The sequence below is a fragment of the Chrysemys picta genome, chromosome 9 (assembly GCF_011386835.1).
Source record: "Chrysemys picta bellii isolate R12L10 chromosome 9, ASM1138683v2, whole genome shotgun sequence".
Taxonomy (NCBI): domain Eukaryota; kingdom Metazoa; phylum Chordata; order Testudines; family Emydidae; genus Chrysemys; species Chrysemys picta.
In genome coordinates, this window is record NC_088799.1 from 78,450,860 (window position 1) to 78,475,013 (window position 24,154).

General features: G+C 45.4%; 1 long non-coding RNA gene across 3 annotated transcripts in view; it reads left to right on the top strand.

The window, feature by feature from the left end:
- LOC122173996 (uncharacterized) overlaps positions 1-12,994 on the top strand; it is a 221,944-nt gene extending 208,950 nt beyond the window's left edge. For all 3 annotated transcript variants that reach the window (XR_010590259.1, XR_006175163.2, XR_010590258.1), the window contains one exon: positions 12,411-12,994. This is a non-coding gene — a long non-coding RNA (uncharacterized LOC122173996). The remainder of the gene's footprint in view (positions 1-12,410) is intronic.
- Positions 12,995-24,154: the final 11,160 nt, after the last annotated feature.

Sequence of the window (24,154 nt, forward strand, 5' to 3'; positions counted from 1 at the left end):
TGTGATTCATAGTTGGTGTAGGTCAAGTTCATTGCACACACCAGAGGCTCCTTGCAATCCTCCTTTCCCCTCTATTTCAGGGACTCCCTACAGCCCCTCACCCCCACCCTCATGCCAAAGGCTCTGTGTCCTCCCCATTTTCCCCTCTGACACACACCAAAGGCTCTGTGTTCCCCACATGTCCCTGTATCCCATTCTATCCTCCCCCTATACCAGGGGCTCTGTGTGTTCCCTTCCCCATATCATTGTCTCCCCATCCTCCCCACTATGCTAGGGGTTCTGTGTGTTCCCCATGACTTGCTGTCCCCATGCCAGGGGCTCTTTGTGCCCCCTCCCCCATTTCCCCTTTTCACCCGCATATCAGGATCCTCCGTTCTCCTCCTACCAGGGATTTTTGTGTCCCTCACATTCTCCCCTCCCCGCTTACCTAGGTCCCCTTTTGTCCCCCTCCATGCCAGGGACTCTGCCCACCTATCCATCCTTTCCTTCTTTTCTCTCCCCCCCCACCCCCACACTTTTTTTTTCCTGTTGGGAAATAAGGCATTCAGCGAGTCAACCTGTTAAATTTTATTGGGAGGATGGGCAGAGTTGAGATGGGAGGTATTGTTATGCTGAAGTGTGTTAATTTCTGCCATCAACTGGTTCTTTGATCAATAGAAGAGAAAATTGAAGTTGCTGTGTCTGGTAACCATATGTCAGAGGCTCCCCATGTGTCCCCCAATTCTCCCTTCCAGGTTTCTGATTTTCACCAAAATCTGTAAGGGTCTGCCTGTTGACACCAAGAAAGTTCACGGTCGTTTTGGAATTCATCACTTGTGGCATTCAAAAGTTATTGTAATAAATTGAAACAGACAGGCAAATGTTTGACGGTAGGACCTCGCTTTGTTCAGCCAATTAGTGCACTTCTAAGGGTATGTCTACACTACGAAATTAGGTCGAATTTATAGAAGCTGGTTTTATAGAAATCAGTTGTATACTGCCGATTGTGTGTGTCCCCACATAAAATGCTCTAAGTGCATTAAGTCAGCGGACTGCGTCCACAGTACCGAGGCTAGTGTCGACTTCCAGAGCGTTGCACTATGGGTAGCTATCCCACAGTTCCCGAAGTCTCCGCCACCCATTGGAATTCTGGGTTGAGATCCCAATGCCTGAATGATGCAAAACAGTGTCGCGGGGGGTTCTGGGTACATGTTATCAGGCCCCTCCCCCTCCATCAGAGCAACGGCAGACAATCGATTCGCGCCTTTTTACCTGAGTTACCTGTGCAGACAACATACCACGCCAAGCATGGAGCCCGCTCAGCTCATCTTAGCTCACCGTCACCATATGTCATCTGGGTGCCAGCAGATGTGGTATTGCATTGCTACATAGCAGCAGCTAATTGCCTTTTGGCAGTAGACAGTGCAGTATGACTGGTAGCCTTCATCAGCAATCTGGGTGCTGGCAGACGTGGGGCTGCATTGCTACACAGCAGCAGCCCCTTGCCTTTTGGCAGAAGATGGTGCATTACGACTGGTATCCATTGTTGTCGTACTGCAGTGGCTGAAACTCCATATGTCCCCAGTCGCTGCCTTCCCAATGACGATGATGGCTATCAGTTGTAGTACACTATTTTCTGCCAAGTGCCCAGTATTTTCTGCCAAGCACCCAGAAGATGCCGAGGGCTATCAGTCATGCTGCACCGTCGTCTGCCAGCTTAAGATGTAAAAAATAGATTTGTTCTGTATTCATTTGCTTCCCCCTCCCTCCATGAAATCAACGGCCTGCTAAACCCAGGGTTTTGAGTTCAATCTTTGCGGGGGCCATTCTGTGTGACAGTTGTTTGTGTTTCTCCCAGATGCACAGCCACCTTTGTTGATTGTAATTTCCTGTAGCTGTACGCCATGTCGTCACTCACCCCTCCTTCCCTCCCTCCCTCCGTCCATCAGATACTAGTTTTGCGCCTTTTCTCAGACCAGACGCCATAGCACTGGGATCATGGAGCCCGCTCAGATCACCGCGGCAACTATGAGCACTGTGAACACCACGCACATTGTCCTGGAGTATATGCAGAGCCAGGACATGCCAAAGCAAAACCAGGACCAGCTGAGGAGGCAATTGCAGCGCGGCGACGAGCGTGATGAGGAAATTGACATGTACATAGACCTCTCACAAGGCACAGGCCCCAGCAATGTGCAAATCATGGTGTTACCAGGGCAGGTTCATGCCGTGGAATGCCGATTCTGGGCCTGCGAAACAAGCACAGACTGGTAGGACCGCATCGTGTTGCAGGTGTGGGACGATTCCCAGTGGCTGCGAAACTTTCACATGCGTAAGGGCACTTTCATGGAACTTTGTAACTTGCTTTCCCCTGCCCTGATGTGCCAGAATACCAGGATGAGAGCAGCCCTCACAGTTGAGAAGCGAGTGGCGATAGCCCTGTGGAAGCTTGCAACGCCAGACAGCTACCGGTCAGTCGGGAATCAATTTGGAGTGGGCAAATCTACTGTGGGGGCTGTGTGATCCAAGTTGCCAGGGCAATCAAAGACCTGCTGATATCAAGGGTAGTGACTCTGGGAAACGTGCAGGCCATAGTGGATGGCTTTGCCGCAATGGGATTCCCAAACTGTGATGGGGCGATAGACGGAACCCATATCCCTATCTTGTCACTGGAGCACCAAGCCACCGAGTACATAAACCGCAAGGGTACTTTTCAATGCTGCTGCAAGCCCTGGTGGATCACAAGGGATGTTTCACCAACATCAGCGTGGGATGGCCGGGAAAGGTACATGATGCTCGCGTCTTTAGGCACTCTGGTCTGTTTCGAAAGCTGGAGGAAGGGACTTTCTTCCCAGACCAGAAACTAACCGTTGGTGATGTTGAAATGCCTATCGTGATCCTTGGGAACCCAGCCTACTCCTTAATGCCATGGCTCATGAAGCCGTACACAGGCAGCCTGGACAGTAGTCAGGACCTGTTCAACTACAGGCTGAGCAAGTGCCGAATGGTGGTGGAATGTGCATTTGGATTTTTAAAAGCGCGCTGGCGCAGCTTACTGACTCGCTCAGACTTCAGCGAAAAGAATATCCCCATTGTTATTGCTGCTTGCTGTGCACTCCACAATATCTGTGAGAGTAAGGGGGAGACATTTATGGCGGGGTGGGAGGTTGAGCAAATCACCTGGCCGCTGATTACGCGCAGCCAGACACCAGGGCGGTTAGAAGAGCACAGCAGGGCGTGGTGCACATCAGAGAAGCTTTGAAAACGAGTTTTGTGACTAGCCAGACTACGGTGTGAAACTTCTGTTTGTTTCTCCTTGATGAACCCTCTGCACCACCCCCACCCAGTTCACTCTACTTCCCTGTAAACCAACCACCCCACCTTCCCCTCCCCGCTTCTAGCACCGCTTGCAGAGGCAATAAAGTCATTGTTACTTCACATTCATGCATTCTTTATTAATTCATCACACAACTAGGGGGATAATTGCCAAGGTAGCCCGGGATGGGTGGGGGAGGAGGGAAGGAAAAGGACACTGCAGTTTAAAACTTTAACTCTTATTGAAGGCCAGCCTTCTGATGCTTGGGCAATCATCTGAGGCGGAGTGACTGGGTGGCCGGAGGCCCCCCACCATGTTCTTGGGCATCTGGGTGAGGAGGCTATGGAACTCAGAGTCCGTCTGGGCAATACTTACAATGGGTAATAGGACTTCTAGAGCCTCTCCGGGGATAGTGCTTGGAGTGTGCTATAGACCGCCAGGATCGACCCAGGATATGGATAAGGAACTATTTAATGTGCTTAGAGAAGTAATTAGTAATAGAAACTGTGTAATTATGGGGGACTTTAATTTCCCAGAAATAGATTGGGGAACAAACGCTAGTAGCAATAATAGGGCTCAGATGTTCCTAGATGTGCTTGATGATCAATTCCTCCATCAAGTGGTAGCTGAACCGACGAGGGGGGAGGCCATTTTAGATTTGATTCTGGTAAGTAGTGAGGACCTCGTTGAGGAAGTGGTAGTAGGGGACAATTTGGGCTCCAGTGATCATGAGCTAATTCGGTTTAAAATACAGGGAAGGAGTAACAGAATTAAGTCAAAGACTAGGGTTTATAATTTTAAAAAGGCCAATTTTAACAAATTAAGGGGACTGGTAAGGGAAGTGGATTGGGCAAACGTATTAATGGATTTAAAGGCAGAAGAAGCCTGGGATTACTTTAAGTTAAAGATGCATGAGCTGTCGGAGGCCTGTATTCCCAAAAAGGGAAAAAGATTACCAAGCAAGAGATTTAGACCGAGCTGGATGAGCGACCGACTCAAAGGGGCGATTAGGAAAAAACAGAAAGCGTACAAAGAGTGGAAGAGGGGAGGGATCAGTAAGGAAATGTACCAAAGTGAAGTCAGAGAATGTAGAGATAGAGTGAGAAAGGCCAAAGGCCGTGTAGAATTGGACCTAGCGAGGGGAATTAAAAGCAATAGTAAGAGGTTTTACAGCCACATAAACAGGAAGAAAGCAAAGAAAGAAGAAGTGGGACCGCTGAAGACTATTGCCGGAGAGGAGATTAAAGACAATCTAGGCATGGCGCAATATCTCAATGAATATTTTGCGTCGGTGTTTAATGAGGCCAATGAAGGGATTAGGGATACTAGCACCATTACAGAGGGGCGTTCGGGATGGGGGATTACCGTATCCGAGGTAGAAACAAAACTTGAACGCCTTAATGGGGCTAAGTCGGGAGGACCGGACGATCTTCATCCGAGAATATTGAAGGAATTGGCGCGGGAAATAGCAGGCCCGTTAGCGATAATATTTAATGAATCTGTAAACTCGGGGGTGGTCCCGTTAGACTGGAGAATAGCTAATGTGGTTCCTATTTTCAAAAAAGGGAAAAAAAGTGATCCGGGTAACTACAGGCCTGTTAGTTTAACATCTGTAGTGTGCAAGGTGTTAGAGAAAATTTTGAAGGAGAAATTAGTTGAGGACCTGGAGGGTAGTGGCAATTGCGATAATTTACAACATGGTTTTACGAAGGGCAGATCGTGCCAAACGAATCTGATCTCCTTCTTTGAGAAAGTAACGGATTTATTAGATAAGGGAAATGCGGTGGACCTAATATACCTGGATTTCAGTAAAGCGTTTGATACTGTACCCCATGAGGAATTATTGGTTAAACTGAAAAACATGGGGATCGATTTGAAAATCCAGAGATGGATAAGGAATTGGTTAATGGGGAGAATGCAGCGGGTCGTATTGAAGGGTGAACTGTCGGGTTGGAGGGAGGTTACCAGTGGAGTTCCCCAAGGTTCGGTTTTGGGACCCATTTTATTTAATCTATTTATAACTGACCTCGGAACCGATTGCAGGAGTAGGCTGGTAAAGTTTGCGGATGATACGAAGGTGGGAGGCGTTGTAAATTCGGAAGAGGATAGGGATATCCTGCAGGGAGACTTGAATGAGCTTGTGAATTGGAGTGTCAGAAATAGGATGAAATTTAATAGTGAAAAGTGTAAGGTGATGCATTTGGGGATGACCAATAACAATTTTAGTTACAAGATGGGGACGCATTGGTTAGAAGTAACGGAAGAGGAGAAGGACCTAGGGGTCCTTGTAGACCGCAGGATGACTATGAGTCGACAGTGTGACGTGGCGGTGAAAAAAGCCAATGCTGTCTTGGGATGCATTAGGCGAGGTATATCTAGTAGGGATAAGGAGGTCCTGCTTCCGTTGTACAAGGCGCTGGTGAGACCTCATTTGGAGTACTGTGTGCAGTTCTGGTCTCCCATGTTTAAAAAAGATGAACTCAAACTGGAACGGGTGCAGAGAAGGGCCACTAGGATGATCAGAGGAATGGAAAACCTGTCGTATGAAAGGAGACTAGAGGAGCTTGGGTTGTTTAGTCTGACCAAGCGAAGGCTGAGGGGTGATATGATTGCTATCTTTAAATATATTAGAGGGATTAATACAAGGGAGGGAGATGAATTATTCCAGCTTAGTACTAACGTGGATACGAGAACGAATGGATATAAACTGGCCGTGGGGAAGTTCAGGCTTGAAATTAGACGAAGGTTTCTGACCGTTAGAGGGGTGAAATATTGGAACGGCCTTCCGAGGGAAACGGTGGGGGCGAGGGACTTGTCTGGCTTTAAGATTAAGTTAGATAAGTTTATGGAGGGAATGGTTTAATGGTAAAACATAGTTGTCAAGGAAAACCAAGCAATGGTAGGTAAATAGCATAATGGCTAAAAGGGGTCAGGATGGAGACTCTTGCCTATATGCTCGGGGTCTTACTGATCGCCATATTTGGGGTCGGGAAGGAATTTTCCTCCAGGGCAGATTGGCTGAGCCTCTGGAGGTTTTTCGCCTTCCTCCGCAGCATGGGGCAGGGATCTCTAGCAGGAGGGTCTCTGCCGATTGAGGTCACTAATAACAGGATTGGGGACTTCAGCAGCAGAGTCCAGGGAAGGGGCGGGGATGGTTTTATGGCCTGCAGCGTGCAGGGGGTCAGACCAGATGATCATAATGGTCCCTTCTGACCTTAAAGTCTATGAGTCTATGAACTTGGGGAGGAGGGCTGTTGGTTACACAGGGGCTGTAGCGGCAGTCTCTGCTCCTGGTGCCTTTCCTGCAACTCAACCATACGCTGGAGCATATCAGTTTGATGCTCCAGCAGCCAGAGCATCAACTCTTGCCTTCTGTCTGCAAACTGACGCCACCTATCGTCTTCAGCCCGGAACTTGCTCTGTTCATCCCGCGATTCAGTCCGTCACCTCTCCTCTTGTTCATATTGTGCTTTTCTGTAGTCTGACATTGACTGCCTCCTCGCATTCTGCTGTGCTCTGTCAGCGTGGGAGGACATCTGGAGCTCCGAGAACATATCATCCCTGGTCCGCCGTTTTCTCCTTCTAATCTTCGCTAGCCTCTGTGAAGAAGAAACATTTGCAGCTGGTGGAGGAGAAGGGAGAGGTGGTTAAAAAAGACACATTTTAGAGAACAATAGGTACACTCTTTCATGTTAAATTTTGCTGTTCACATTACACAGCACATGTGCTTTCGTTACAAGGTTGCATTTTTCCTCTTATATTGAGGGCCTGACGGTTTGGTGTGAGAGATCACTCATGCAGTGCCAGGCAACAGATTTCGGCTTGCAGGCAGCCATGGTAAGCCACAGTCTTTTGGCTTTTTTAACCTTCTTAACATGTGGGAATGGTTTCAAACAGTAGCGCCCTCATTTCCCATACCAAGCACCCATTGGGTTGACCATTTAAAATGGGTTTGCAATGTAAAAGGAGGGGCTGCGGTTTCCGGGTTAACATGCAGCACAAACCCAACTAACCCCCCCACACACACACACACCCAATTCTCGGGGATGATCACTTCTCCCCTCCCCACACCATGTGGCTAACAGCGGGGAACATTTCTGTTCACCCGAGCAGGAAGGGACACCTCTGAATGTCCCCTTAATAAAATCACCCCATTTCAACCAGGTGACCGTGAATGATATCACTCTCCTGAGGATAACAAAGAGAGATAAGGAATGGATGCAAACACCGGGACCATACGCTGCCATACTTTGTTATGCAATGATTCCAAACTACGTGCTACTGGCCTGGCGTGGTAAAGTGTCCTACCATGGCGGACGGGATAAGGCAGCCCTCCCCAGAAACCTTTTGCAAAGGCTTTGGGAGTACATGAAGGAGAGCTTTCTGGAGATGTCCCTGGAGGATTTCCGCCCCATCCCCATACCTATTAACAGACTTTTCCAGTAGCTGTACTGGCCGCGATTGCCAGGGCAAATTAATCATTAATCATTAAACACACTTACTTTTAAACCATGTGTAATATTTACAAAGGTACACTCACCAGAGGTCCCCTGTGTGCCCTCAGGGGCTGGGAAAACGCCTTCGGTGAGTTCCGGGGTTACTGGTTCCAGGTCTAGGGTGATAAACATATCCTGGCTGTTGGGGAAACCGGTTTCTCTGCTTCCTTGCTGCTGTGAGCTATCTACATTATCTTCATCCTCATCTTCCTCGTACCCCGAACCCACTTCCCTGTGTGTTTCTCCAGTGAGGGAGTCATAGCACACGGTTGGGGTAGTGGTGGCTGCACCCCCTAGCATGGCATGCAGCTCCGCGTAGAAGCGGCATGTTTGCGGCTCTGCCCCGGACTTTCCGTTTGCCTCTCTGGCTTTGTGGTTGGCTTGCCTTAGCTCCTTAATTTTCACACGGCACTGCTGTGCGTCCCTGTTATGGCCTGTGTCCTTCATGGCCTTTGAGACCTTTTCTAATATTTTGCCATTTCGTTTACTGCTACGGAGTTCAGCTAGCACTGATTCATCTCCCCATATGGCGAGCAGATCCCGTACCTCCCGTTCGGTCCATGATGGAGCTCTTTTGCGATCCTGGGACTCCATCGCGGTTACCTGTGCTGATGAGCTCTGCGTGGTCACCTGTGTTCTCAACACTGGGCAAACAGGAAATGAAATTCAAACGTTCGCGGGGCTTTTCCTGTCTACCTGGTCAGTGCATCTGAGTTGAGAGTGCTGTCCAGAGCAGTCACAATGAAGCACTGTGGGATAGCTCACGGAGGCCAATAACGTCGAATTCCGTTCACACTACCCCAATTCCGACCCACTAAGGCCGATTTTATTGCTAATCCCCTCGTCGGAGGTGGAGTAAAGAAACCGGTTTAAAGGGCCCTTTAAGTCGAAAAAAGGGACTTAGCCGTGTGAACGTGTCCAGGCTTAATTCAATGTAACGCTGCTAAATTCGACCTAAACTTGTAGTGTAGACCAGGCCTAACACTGAGTAATTCTAGAATGAAATTACTTTAATTCTGGAACAGAGAGTCCACACGGGGAGCTCTTCCAGAATAGCTATTGCTGAGTAGTTTGTTCCCTCTGTAGATAAACCCTTATCTGGCATCACAAGTATTTAGGTTACTTCAATGCCTAAATTGTGGGGGCAGAATTTCACCCCCAATTATTGTTACTCATAGAAATGGAAACCAGTGTCTGAAAATCTGCCAGAAAGTCTTTGCAGGAGGGTGAATTTGTTTGTGATGATTCCTGTATCTCATGCCCGGTTCTACACACCCAAATTACAATAAGATCGGTGCAGTGTGTAAATCTTTATGCAGTTTAAATTGATAGTATCTCTTCTATATATCGAGTACAATATTGTGCTAAAATGGATTCTGCTAGGATTGTTTTTTAAGCAATTTTAAAAGCCCCATTAAAAGCCAATTTATAGCATTTTAGTTTGGCAGTTTCAAAAGCTCCTTAGTTACCATTATATAGTAAATGATTCCACATGGATTTAAATTTTAATTCCAGCATATGAAATTGCCCCTGTGCTTCCATCTGCAGTGTCACGTAGCCTGGATTGCTCTAAACAATTTACAGTAACATTCCCCTGTATTTGAACTCATTGTTGCTCTCAGTCAAAAGCCGAAGGGAAACAGCATACTTCAGAATCCTAAAAATAAAAATTTCCCAGCAAAGAAGAAGAAAAAGCCTGTGTGAAGAAGCGGAATGCTTTCCCGTGAAAAGCAATCGGGAGGCTGTGCTATTACTTGTTGATGAAAGAGAAAAACTATTTACGAGCTATAAGGAAGAAGAGACAGAAGGGCCAGATGCATCAGCTGTTTCTTTTTCCATTAGCTTCTTTTACACAGGCCAAAGAAAACACAAATATAACTCCACTCAGTGAAAGGGTAGCATTAGACCCATATGTCTGAATACAGGTAGAGGAAACAAGCAGCAGGTAAAAAACATACTGAATCTGATAAAAAGGGAGTGCCTACCCAGCCTGGCCTGAGGGGCTTCTAGTGCATTTCTATCTATTTGACCCTGCTAAACTGGTTAGCTGTTCCCATGGGAACAAAAGCAACCCAAATTCTGAAGAAAACCCTCCAAAATTCCATGGTCAGCATGGAAATGCCAGATAGGAAGCTGCTACTCTGAAGTGTTAGAGCTCTTAAGTTAGTGCTTTACTGGTACTCTGAACAATCACATACACCCCTAATTTTTTAGTACTATCCAGGAAATTTAACAACATGATTCCCATTAATTTCAATGGAAGGGAGATGGTGAAAGATTCTCTGGGTGTGGATTCATGTAGTTGCATATTGAAAGAAAACAGTGGGGCATGTCATGGACACGTTCATAGCGAGGTCTAAGTCATTCTTTTCTGTGGAAAATATCCCATCGGAGAGTAAGGTGCTGTCATAGAACTCCATAAGGTTCACCATGTGCATTTACCACTGTCCTCAGCAAGGCTGGTCTGTAGTCATGTGACCAGAGCCGAGCATGTGATATGGCCTTTGAGCCCTGTGTAGCCTGAAAATCAGAGAAGAAACCAAGCTCCAAGCTTGTAGAATGAATGGCAGCCTCAGAGCATGCCAGCCACTCTGCTCTGCTTCCCAGGGCTCACGCCCTTTTCCTGAGGCCATTGGCTCCCAGGTGTGTCTGCTCCGCACTCATTGCTAGAAAGAAATGTTACCATTAACTTCTGATTGTTTTGTAGTGGTATTTTCACCAAGTTGCTAGGGCATCATCCTACACACCGCAGCAACTCTCCACCGCCAGCCGCACCTCAGGGAAGCACAGCCCAAACCTGCAGTGCTCCAGTTGTGCAGGATTTTCACAGCAGACTTCCATAGGTTCAAGGCAAACATGCCACAGAGCTCCATTCCCTTCTTCTGCTAGTTTCTGGGCCTTTCTGATCCCCTTTCACTCTCTTTTATTCTCTTCTGAGCTGCTCAAGGGTGGGGAGCATCTGGACTCCAGTCAAGAATATGTAGTAATAATTAGGGTTGCCAATTTTGTTTGGATGTATTTCTGGAAGTTTCATCACATGACATAATCTTTCATTGCTGGAGACTCCAGGACAATCCTGGAAGGTTGGCAACCCTATATTGATTTACTGATTTTTGTTAGTAAATACAGTCATACACTGCCCTGGGTGCTTTCACTGTGATTGGAAACACACAGTGTAAAAAAAAAGCATATGTAACAGACTACCTACCCTGTTTCCCCGAAAATAAGACATCCTCCGAAAATAAGGCCTACTTACAGTTTTGCCTCTCGTTGTAATATAAGGCATACCCCCGATAATAAGACCTCCCCGATAATAAGGCATCCACCGATAATAAGGCATTTTTCATTTCTGAAAAATAAGACATCCCCTGAAAATAAGACCTAGCGCATCTTTGGGAGCAAAAATTAATATAAGACACTGTCTTATTTTCGGGGAAACAGGGTATCAAAACACAACTAGTAATTACTCACCTATAATGCCCAAAGCCCCTTCTTGTTTCAGACCCTATATTCCTCAGACCATTCATCCTTAAAACCCCTAAAGGGGGAGGGAAGGGTGCTCCAGCAGGGCCGTCGGGGTCGGTGGGCAAGTGGGGCAATTTGCCCCAGGCCCCACAGGGGCCCCCACGAGAATATAGTATTCTATAGTATTGCAACTTTTTTTAATAGAAGGGCCTCCCCCCGAAATTGCTTTGCCCCAGGCCCCCTGAATCCTGTGGGGGCCCCTGTGCTCCAGTATTGAAAGGCCGCCTTCTCAATCAGGCCCCACTCTATTCAGACTTTGTATAAGCTATAACAATTGGCTGAAACTCCAGCAGGAAACCAACAAGCAGCTGGAGCACTGGATTAGTAAGATGCCTGTTAAAAGGATGGATGAGCTGGGAAAGAGGCTGATGAATGAATGGAACTGAAGGCATTCAGCACCTGGGAGAATCAGGCCCTGGAAGCCAATGCCTCGCATGACATCCATGGAGGGGAATCTGTGCTAATTGGCAGACGTGGTAGATAACTGTAAAGCAGCAATGTGGCTTCTCCAGATATTTCCACGCATCACAAAGGGGTTTCCAAACCCTGCATACCTCATGCATATGTCACCCAGTCGAGCTCTAAACCATTGTTAGCCCACTGCCCCACAAATGTGGATGATACAGTCTATTTCCAATGTAAGCTCTCTGGGCCAGGGATTGTCTCTTGCTCTGTGCACCTGAAGGGTTAAAATCCATGTGCATTTTTTATAACAACCTGGTACATGGATTGTGCCAGCTCTTTTTCAGATCCAAAGTCCAGAAATAAGAGAAAAGCAGAATAAACAAGATGACATTGCCTTTGCTAAGATATGCTTGGTCAGTAGAAATGCCAGATGTTGAAGCAATAACTGAATAATGATGTTTCATCCAATGTTTCAGATTGAACAAATTGTTCCTATTGTGTCAGTCTCTTCTGTAAGGAACGTTCTTCCCACAGATACAGCCTTGAGTTTACTAAAATTGACACATGTCAGTATAATGATATGGCATCCTTCCACCTCCCTTCCCAGGGACCAATGCCCTGCCTTAAGACATAAAGGAGACAATCTGTATTATCATATCCTTTCACTGTTTCTTTGCTTTAACCCCTAGAAATGTACCTGTTGGACAATCAAAGGAGTTGCTCCATTCCTATGGACCACAAATCAGAATTCAACATATATATGTTATACTAATAACATTTTTATCAAAGTATTAATTAAATGTTAACTTGCTAACTTGAGACCATGGGCGGAGACATTATGTAACCTTTTAACCTTTGGCTAATGTGCTATCTTGTCTTGCTGCAAAACCTATCCCGGGGTGTGGAACTGCCTACCCCGTCACTTTCCCCCGCCCATGGAAAATCTATATATTCTATTGTAATCAATTGATTGACAGTGTCACTGAGCCTTATAAGCCAGGTGACACTCCGCCAGCGCTGTGTGTAATAAACTCCTTTGCTTGACCTCTACACGGTGTGGATTTATGTCCTTCAGCACCTAACACAAGAGAGCCCCAGTCTCAGATGTGGCTTCTAGTTGCTACTGTAATATAAAGGATGAATAATAATGCTTATGTCACTGAAGGCCAGTGTGAAGGTATTCCATTATTTGGGTGGGCTAACTGCAGCACAGCCACTGTCTCAGATGTGGAGACGCATCGCCAGCAAAAGTATGCGGCTTGCATAGAGATTTGCTAAAACAAAAAGCAAAAATGAGCAATCAACTACATCAAGATGACTGTGAACATTTCTGGGAAGACATTTCTTTTAAAACAGCATAAACCCTTCCCACAGCAAGATCATCAACAACCACGTCTGAATAGTTCATTTCCTTCTCGTCACACAAACACTTTCTCAGTTCTTGGGCCCTTAATAGGCATGCGGAACTCCCCCTGAGTTTCACAGGAGCTATACCAGTATATCTGAGGGTGGCACTGCGACTCTTGTTAGCTGTGCAGTTCTCTGGTCGGCAGTATCTTTAAAATAATTGTCAGAAATTGTAGCACATATATTAATACAAATCAAGACATTAAACTGGAACACATTGACTGAAAATGTTGCACCCACATGATCGTTCCCTCCATATAGAAGTGTGACAGCCATTATCTTTACATACGTCGTTTACTGGAGCAGATCGGTATGCTACATTATATCAGTTGAAATTATATGATCTATTTAAAATGTGGGAAGTGGAGTGTTACATAATTTCTGATCATAATGTTAGACTGCACCACAAACACAACCCCCCAAGAATAGTAATAATGCAGACAGCAGCAAGTGTGCAAATCAGGGATTCTTTCTCACTGCTTGCATTGTTTGGTATTTTGTGAGCTCCATCTCTCCTGACAACAGCCAGGGCCGGCTCCAAGCACCAACGAAGGAAGCAGGTGCCTGGGGCAGCCAATAGAAAGGGGCGGCACTCCGTCCGTTGTTGGGGCGGCATGTCCGGGTCTGCAGCGGCAATTCGGCGGCGGGTCCTTCAGTGCCTTGCTTCCTCTTTAGCGGCACTTCGGCGGCAGCTCAGTCACTCCGCTCAATCGGGCTTTTCTTTTCTGTTTTTCTTCGCCGCTTGGGGCAGCAAAAAAGCTGGAGCCGGCCCTGACAACAGCTCATGTCTGAAGCTGCCTGAAGATCTTCTTTTCCTCTCTCAAGTCACATTCTGGGTTACCACACAACAGTGCTTTGGACTGATTTTTGTTTTGGGTTAAGAGATCATTTTTCATTTATCCAAATGACTTATTTCCAAAACATTGCTGGTTCCCCTTTGTTCTTGTCAAGGCTACTGATTTATTGCTAAGAAAGTACTATGTATCCAATGTTCAAGCACTCACTTCATTATGCCAAATTATTATCACATTTTATGAAAACTAAAGAATCTGTTTACATCTTTTTCAGAAATTAAATCATGGCTTGGTAACAGCTTTCAGTTCTTCAGTCTTCCTAACTGACCAGCAATACTTCTCCACCATCACTGAATTCCCACACCCACAATCCCAGCCACCTAGTCAACTACTTGGGAATCCCTCTTGCACCTCCATCTTCCCCTCCCCACCCCAACATCCTCCTCCCTCTCTGTGCAGGATTTTAGACTTTTTCAAAGGGAAGAACAGCAAACACTGATGTGACTACCCCTTCTCTATCATGCTCCTCTCCGTTCTTCATGCTCACACTGATGGTTTCTCACCTCCTGACCTAACCCCATCCTTTTGCAGCTCATTTCTCTGCTTGTCCACACCCTTCTACCACTCCTTCTCTTTACTACTTTTTCTCTCACTTCTCATCAGTTTCCCTCCTCTCACAATACAAGCAATGTCTGGTATGCCCTATTCTAATTAAAACCAGCCCTTGCCCCCAGTGGCATCTCTTAACTAATTACCTCAGCTGCTTTCACCTCCAATCCCATTGGATACACTGTCTACAACGGTTGGCTTGAGTTCCCCATATCCAACTTCATCCTGACCTCCTCAGAACGGGCTTCCATCCTCTCTACGCCACTGCACCTGCTCTCAGCATGGTCTCTAACAGTCTCTTCATGGCTAAATCTGTACTCCATTTTCATCCTTTTCAGCTGCATTTAACATCTTTGTTCATACCTTCCTTGGGTTTCACCATCCTGTCCTCCCATGGTTCTCCTCCTAACTCTGCTCATTCTTTCAGTGTCTCTTTTTTCTCCCCTGTCCCATGTGCATCTTTCAGGGTCTATGCTGCTCCATCTAGTTGTGCATATATCGGCCTATGTAAATTCATGTTCTTACTACTGTTTTCCTCATTCTCCATCCCCTAGTCCTTCCAAGTGCTTGTTACACCCTTTTGTTGCATGTTGTTTAATTAGATTTTAAGCTGTTCCAAGAAGGTACCATCTTTTTCTCTTTGTACAAATACCCAGAGGGGTCCCATTGGGACCTCCATGTGCTACGGTAATGCAGATAATTAGTAATGATTATATTTAAAGGAAATGATCCCTAGGTAAAAAGCAACAGAGGATCCTGTGGCACCTTTAAGACTAACAGAAGTATTGGGAGCATAAGCTTTCGTGGGTAAGAACCTCACTTCTTCAGATGCAGGTCCCTAGGTAGACAGTAGTATTACCTGTTATGCACTGTAAGTTCTGTACTTCAGTTACAGAGCCTGCAATGTTATCTGAAGCATCATATATTCTGCCTGATGTCACTTCTCTTAGCATCTTGTTTGGGCTTTTCAGAGTTTGTTGCTGTCTCTACAGAGGGCTGAAGATCAAATGCTTCTGGGAGACCAAGGTACGCTACTCCCCTTTCCACAAGGGGGTCTTGTGCTCTGGCTTCAGAGAATATATTGCTCTGCAGTCTTAGGCTTCGTTTTCATGGCAGACTTAACACTGGTTCAGCTGTGGGTTTTCCCCTTAAGAAGCTCCACATTCATACATCCAAATGCCTTGATCTGTGCCATATGGCCAAGCAGCCAGCATGCCCTGAGGTATAGGATGGACCTAAAACAGCTTATTCTAAGTATTGCTAACCCAACATAACTGCAGTGAAAATGGTCAGCCACAGCCAGTCACCTGAATCAATACATGATAGTCCTCCAATCCCTTTCTTCAAGCCCCCTAGGCAACCATTCCTTGTGTACTGACTTGCCATCTACTTGTGCTCTAACCTCAAACCAGAAGTGGTCTCCTTTCATATGCCTCTGCTGAGACTTCTCAGTCCCACACTGCTTGCAGCTGTTCCACCTTCACCCATCTCCAGTGTTTTATCCAGCAGAATAATGGCCAGTACTGAGCCCATGTATCAGCAGGCAGTCACCTGGCCAGAGACTGAAACCAGATTCTTGATGCTGCCTGGGGCAGAAGAAACAAAAAGCATGACTTTAACTCCTCTGAGAGGTCCCCCAAAATGTATGATAGACTATCTCAGCAGCTGCTGGCTGATCATGGGATCAAGTGGATCGGACAGCAGCAGTGCAGGGAGAAGATAAAGGGGCTCAAGGTGAGGTACTGGAAAGCTGTGGATAACTATAAGAAATCTGGTGCTGCCATGATGTCCTGTCCATCTCATGATTAAATGGATCATGTTCTGAGCAGCACCCTGAGCACAGAGACCTGTTTCAGCATGGACACACCTGTGGAGCTGGGACAGGTGTGCATTCAGAACTTGGATGTCAGCAAAGCAGGTGCTTTCCATCTCACCAAACAGCCATCCAGAGCTTGGGGGAACATCAGCCTCAGAGAGAGCTCTTCCTTGATCCGGACCAGGAAGAGCACAGCCAGGTGGAGGGGACCCAAATAGTAGAATCCAGGGAGGAATCTGCATCTCAACCAGGTAATATGGTTATTATTATGAAGGATATTGCAAAATATTTGGGCAGGTTTTACCCTATAATCCCAGCAGCTGCTTCAGTTGCGGGTAGACATTGTGCCATTATGCTTGTCCACACCTCTCCATCCCCAGCTTCCTTACTTCCCAACAATGCTACTTAAAATGGGGGACAAGAAAAAGACCTACAAACTGGCATCTTAGAGTGGCTGAATGCAGAAGCAATTTTTTACTGGAAAAGCACTTAATACAAAAGGAAAAAGCCCAGGCAAAATGTAATTTACCGTAACTCAATCCTTAAAGGCACTACTTTCCAAATATCTCCCACTAGGCAAAAGCTGATTTATTGCTGATCTTATCTGGGTTTATTTTTCATTCTGTAAATATTCCAGGTGGTCTCTGAGATTGCTTGGTAGGGCAAGCTTCCCACGCTTGTAACTTGCAATCCTTCTCCAGTCACTTATCTTTTCATCTGCCACAAGGAGAAAGATTTCCCATGAACACACGAAAGGTCTCCTCCCCAAGGCCTGAAATAAGTGGTCCTTCTATTCTGGAACCTGAAGCTGCATGACATGTAAGGCTGCACCAATCGGAAATGGGATTAATATAATCACCATTGCTATTCTCTACCTCCCAGCACCTGAACCACACCCCCATCTTCAGCTCTCTTTCCCAAAAAGAGCACCTCACAGCAGGCAGAAATGTGCTGGCTGAGAGAATCAGCAACAAGAACAGTATCCTTTTGACGAAAGTTGTTACTACTTAGTTGCAGCTGCATACTGTGAGTACGAAATTATAAGGAGTCATATTATTCAAACTTTTTTTTCTTCTTTTTGTCAGGACCAAGTGAGACAGTATTAGGGTCATCCAGAGAATGGAAGGCAACTTGGAGGCTCAGTCAGTGTGATCAAAAGGCTTCCGAATTTGAGGTCAAACAGACAGAGCAATGGCAATGACTTAACCACGGGTAACCTTAGCTGTGCATTGCCTGGTTTTCAGACGTTTAAGTTTTGCTCAGCTAAATGCCCTGCAAGGGGTCGATAAACCACCAACCAACTTTAACTCTGCATTAATGTAGTTTTTTGCCATTTAATTTCCTAATGTTTTGAATGGGAATAAGATATGTTGTTGATAGGCAGTAGTCATTTAGGCAATTGTGCATATTATGTCTTGCCATTTGCAAATCAAGCCAGCCAGCACTCTCCCACCCATCCCACACACCCACACACATCAGCTAGGCTCCACCAGCCCTGCTTCAACACACATCCCCAGCCATGCCCCTGACCTATTCCCAGGATTGCACCCTTCAACCTGCCCCCCCCCCACACACACACACACAAACACTACTGTACCCAGGCCATCCCACAACAAGCAGGGAACGTATGTCTTTGAAGTCATCACTTCTGGTATAGAAACATTTCTCCTGATGACTAACAGATTTATTTGGGCATAAGCTTTCGTGGGTAAAAACCTCACTTCTTCAGATGTTTTTGTAGATACAGACTAACACGGCTACCCCCTGATACATTTCTCCTGATGTTACTTCCCCCATGCTCCACATAACCTAACTCACATGCAGTGCCCAGAGTGAGGGCAAGTATGTTACAGTAGAATGATACCCCGGTCATATTTCAGAATGAGTGGAGGGTGGAGTTTGTGGCAGTGCCGGCGACTGAGATCACAGATAAGATTTCTATTTCCAAATACTGACAATTTTATGTCAGTAAAGATCCTCTGACCCCTGTTCAATATATGCAGTAGTGCAAGTAGGGCGGTACTCTCCAGTACCCAGTACCGGCAAGAGATTTTTAGCGGGTACAGGGTACCCAGAAAGACTTGGGGCTAGCCTTAAAGGAGTAGAACACAGCTAGGGTGGGCATTCATTCTTTATATGGCTTTAACAGCACAATGCATATGCTAATAAACTTAAACAAAGGCTTTGTTTAAGTTTGTTAGCATATGTATTGTGCTGTTAAATTGGTCAGGAGTCCTCAAGAGGGGAGGCGAAGGGATGGAAGGTGTTTAAACAGTGTTTTTTATTCTATTTCTCCCATTTGGTATGAATTATCCATGACATTCATATTGCATCATATCAAGTACAAATCATTAGAGGAATGCCTCTGCTTGCACTGGCCAAAGGATGTTTGGATTCTGATGTCAGCCCAGTTCTGCAGCCTTGCATGAATCAGGTGTTCTCCCCAGTGTACATAGAATTATTCTTTGCAGCCAAACTAGTCATTTTGATAACTGGAACTGGAGCAACAAAACATAGAAAACAAATGCCTCATTTTCCAGCTTTGTGGGTGAGATAACTATAAGTAAAGATAATAATGACAGACACTGACGGCCTTAAACCAGCTGCCTCAGGAATCTGCCAAGAACTGTGCTGAAAATATGTTCCTCATCTTAGCAATGGAGCCAGGACTTATCACATATCTGCCCACTTTTATTTGAATGAAGCACCTTCTGATCTGACAGCTGAGGCATTGTAGGTTTCATCCAGAACAATGTCCAAACTTGGAACCAAATCCTGAAAACCCTTAATCATTTGATCAATCCCATTGAAGACAATGGGACTATTTGCATGTCTGTGGACCACTTTTGTGGTAAGAGTTTCAGGAGTCTGTTCTGTTCCTATAAAGGAAGTTGAATCTCCCATTGAAATGCAATTCATAGATTCATAGATTCTAGGACTGGAAGGGACCTCGAGAGGTCATCGAGTCCAGTCCCCTGCCCGCATGGCAGGACCAAATACTGTCTAGACCATCCCTGATAGACATTTATCTAACCTACTCTTAAATATCTCCAGAAATGGAGATTCCACAACCTCCATAGGCAATTTATTCCAGTGTTTAACCACCTTGACAGTTAGGAACTTTTTCCTAATGTCCAACCTAGACCTCCCTTGCTGCAGTTTAAACCCATTGCTTCTTGTTCTATCCTTAGAGGCTAAGGTGAACAAGTTTTCTCCCTCCTCCTTATGACAACCTTTTAAATACCTGAAAACTACTATCATGTCCCCTCTCAGTCTTCTCTTTTCCAAACTAAACAAACCCAATTCTTTCAGCCTTCCTTCATAGGTCATGTTCTCAAGACCTTTAATCATTCTTGTTGCTCTTCTCTGAACCCTTTCCAATTTCTCCACATCTTTTTTGAAATGCGGTGCCCAGAACTGGACACAATACTCCAGCTGAGGCCTAACCAGAGCAGAGTAGAGCAGAAGAATGACTTCTCTTGTTTTGCTCACAACACACCTGTTAATACATCCCAGAATCATGTTTGCTTTTTTTACAACAGCATCACACTGTTGACTCATATTTAGCTTGTGGTCCACTATAACCCCTAGATCCCTTTCTGCCGTACTCCTTCCTAGACAGTCTCTTCCCATTCTGTATGTGTGAAACTGATTTTTTCTTCCTAAGTGGAGCACTTTGCATTTGTCTTTGTTAAACTTCATCCTGTTTAACTCAGACCATTTCTCCAATTTGTCCAGATCATTTTGAATTATGACCCTGTCCTCCAAAGCAGTTGCAATCCCTCCCAGTTTGGTAGCATCCGCAAACTTAATAAGCGTACTTTCTATGCCAATATCTAAGTCGTTGATGAAGATATTGAACAGAGCCGGTCCCAAAACAGACCCCTGCGGTACCCCACTCGTTATGCCTTTCCAGCAGGATTGGGAACCATTAATAACAACTCTCTGAGTACGGTTATCCAGCCAGTTATGCACCCATCTTATAGTAGCCCCATCTAAATTGTATTTGCCTAGTTTATCGATAAGAATATCATGCGAGACCGTATCAAATGCCTTACTAAAGTCTAGGTATACCACATCCACAGCTTCACCCTTATCCACAAGGCTCGTTATCCTATCAAAGAAAGCTATCAGATTGGTTTGACATGATTTGTTCTTCACAAATCCATGCTGGCTGTTCCCTATCACCTTACCACCTTCCAAGTGTTTGCAGATGATTTCCTTAATTACTTGCTCCATTATCTTCCCTGGCACAGAAGTTAAACTAACTGGTCTGTAGTTTCCTGGGTTGTTTTTATTTCCCTTTTTATAGATGGGCACTATATTTGCCCTTTTCCAGTCTTCTGGAATCTCTCCCGTCTCCCATGATTTTCCAAAGATAATAGCTAGAGGCTCAGATACCTCCTCTATTAGCTCCTTGAGTATTCTAGGATGCATTTCATCAGGCCCTGGTGACTTGCAGGCATCTAACTTTTCTAAGTGATTTTTAACTTGTTCTTTTTTTATTTTATCAGCTAAACCTACCCCCTTCCCATTAGCATTCACTATGTTAGGCATTCCTTCAGACTTCTCGGTGAAGACGAAAACAAAGAAGTCATTAAGCATCTCTGCCATTTCCAAGTTTCCTGTTACTGTTTCTCCCTCTTCACTAAGCAGTGGGCCTACCCTGTCTTTGGTCTTCCTCTTGCTTCTAATGTATTGATAAAAAGTCTTCTTGATTCCCTTTATTCCTGTAGCTAGTTTGAGCTCATTTTGTGCCTTTGCCTTTCTAATCTTGCCCCTGCATTCCTGTGTTGTTTGCCTATATTCATCCTTTGTAATCTGTCCTAGTTTCCATTTTTTATATAACTCCTTTTTATTTTTTAGATCATGCAAGATCTCGTGGTTAAGCCAAGGTGGTCTTTTGCCACATTTTCTATCTTTCCTAACCAGCAGAATAGCTTGCTTTTGGGCCCTTAATAGTGTCCCTTTGAAAAACTGCCAACTCTCCTCAGTTGTTTTTCCCCTCAGTCTTGATTCCCATGGGACCTTACCTATCAGCTCTCTGTTTGGGTACAATACCATAATGCAGTTTAAGATACAGTTCTACTTAAAATTTGTCTTTTAATAAATCATACATATGCTGAAATAGCTCCTCACCCAACTCCCATAACTTCCATATAAACAGACTGAAATACTACATATTTTGGGGGAAAGTGGGTAGTTAAGCATGTTGATGTTTGTATATACAAACACCCATTTCATCACTGTACTGGAAAATACAGAGAGAGAAGCGCTGGCAGTGGACTGACTGGTTTTGTTAGATTTTTTTTTTTATGTAAGTATACCTGTTGCTATGTGTGTAGAGAAGGCAAGGTCCAAGAATAGGCTTTGTGCTTAGCAGAAAGCGGTGAGGCTTGTGATGGAATGCTAACTGGAGCTCTGCAGTGGACTCCTATGACGTTGGGCAGGTTGCGCTGCCTATCTCTCTCCTTTTTCCCATCTGTAAAATGGGAATAATACTACCTCTTAGAGTTGGTTATTAGGATTAATGTCTGCATAAGGCTTTGAACCTGAAAAGTGCTATATCAATGCTAAGTATTTGATGAGTGTGAGGATAAATATCTGTCCCACCACTTCATTCAGGCTCAGTATCCTGGTCTTTGTATTTGGCCAGTTTTTTGATTCTCCTCCATCTACAGTAGATGACTATCTGTATGGGTGCTCTCATTTGTTAGAGAACCATTTTCAATTAGTGTTAAGAAGAGGTCTACAAGACACATACATAACCTCATGAGCAGAGGGCGGAGCGGATACCCACCCACATTATGACCAGCAAAAAAAAAATAATAATACTAATAAAATCTTTAAAAGGCCGAGGTTCACAGATTTGCAAACCTAAAAACCTGTGTTATGCTTTAAACCACCTCAGCACATACCAGGTTTATGAACATTAAAAAGTTAACTGTAAAGGAACACTGAAGCCCATTAACCTGAGTGTGTGCCAGCCAGTATGCCCTCACTGAGGCCTTCGCTACACTTCGGGATACACGAGTGTAGTTGCGCCGCCAGCGCTGCGAGAGCTCTCTCGCAGCGCTGCAAGTACTCCACCTCTCTGAGGAGAATAGCTTGCAGTGCTGCGAGCGAGCGTGCAGCGCTGCAGGCGCTGATTACACTGGCGCTTTACAGCACTGCACTCGCTGCACTCGGGGGGGGGGGATGTTTTCATACCCCTGAGCGCAGCAAGTTGCAGCGCTGTACAGTGCCAGTGTAGCCAAGGCCTGACTAAAGGTGCAGGCACACCTGAACAGCTACAAATTAACCTAAACGGAGTCATGTCACTGGCTCCATCTCTGTTGTTCCATAACAGAGAACAAAACTCCAGTGGGGCATGGTGCTGGCACATAGGGTCTCAGGTATGTGGTGTGATTTTTCAGAATCTCTTTTGGGAATAGTCATGTAGGTGAAATAGCTGGTACTTATGATTATGCTATTTCTATGCATGTATATTCATCTTGGTATCTGAAGTTATGAATATTAGCTAGGTTTACTATATGTTTGCTCCTGTGGTAACACCCAGAAGGTATTTAGCCAGCACATGAAGGGACAAGTCAAGTTGAATGGCCCAATAAGGAACACTTAGCTCACAATGAACCCTAGAAAACACTTGTTTACACTTAATGGACTTTTTGTGAATATTTTAACTAGAATATGGGTGAGGATGATGGACATGTAACTCGCCCATGTGACTCCAAACACCATCTTTCACAGTAAGAACAGATTTCCCTTTATTTGGCACTTGGCAGAAGCTAAAAGGCCCTGGCCTGGAAACATCTCCATTTTGCCTCTTTCCTGCTCCAGCCTCTGGGCTATGACCATATACTAATGGGAGCATTCTGACCAAGGGACTGAGGATTTAAGGTAATCTGGAGCCTTCATATTTCCTTGATCCTTTGCAGATGGACTTATGAGTTGGATATGGTATAGAGAGTGTTCTAGCCTCATTAATTGCTGATTTCTCCCTTGCAATGGACAAAGATCAGATGTCTGCTGAATTTCTCATATGAGCCAGCAGCCTTTGATACCTGTGGCATAAGCAACATAGCCCTTGCTTGAGTGGTTTTGTGCTTTCCTCTCCAAATTTCCAAATTTTCTCAATAGCAAAACGGGAACAGGATTTGGCTCCAAGAAATCAGAGAATGTGATTTTGATCAACTGCTTATCTGTCTACAGACAGTTCTCATGCACGTTCTGCCAGGCTGATTTTAATTGCCCCTCCTGTATGTCATGTGGAGGAAAATAATAAAACAATTTGGGCTGTAGTTCTATCAAGATGCACATGGCACACACAATTCTATGCCTCTTTCCCATCAAACCCAGATAGTGCAACAGCTTTGCTTTCCTAGTGCCTGGCGGAGAGCACTACTTAGCTAAAGGCAGGAGCTGGCAGAAGCTTAGGGTATGTCTACACTATGAAATTAGGTCGAATTTATAGAAGCCGGTTTTATAGATATCGGTTTTATACAGTCGATTGTGTGTGTCCCCACATAAAATGCTCTAAGTGCATGAAGCCGGCGGACCACGTCCACAGTACTGAGGCTAGCGTCGACTTCCGGAGCGTTGCACTGTGGGTAGCTATCCCACAGTTCCCGCAGTCTCCGCTGCCCATTGGAATTCTGGGTTGAGATCCCAATGCCTGATGATGCAAAACAGTGCCGCGGTGGGTTCTGGGTACATGCCGTCAGGCCCCTCCCCCTCCATCAGAACAACGGCAGACAATCGATTCGTGCCTTTTTACCTGGGTTACCTGTGCAGACAACATACCACG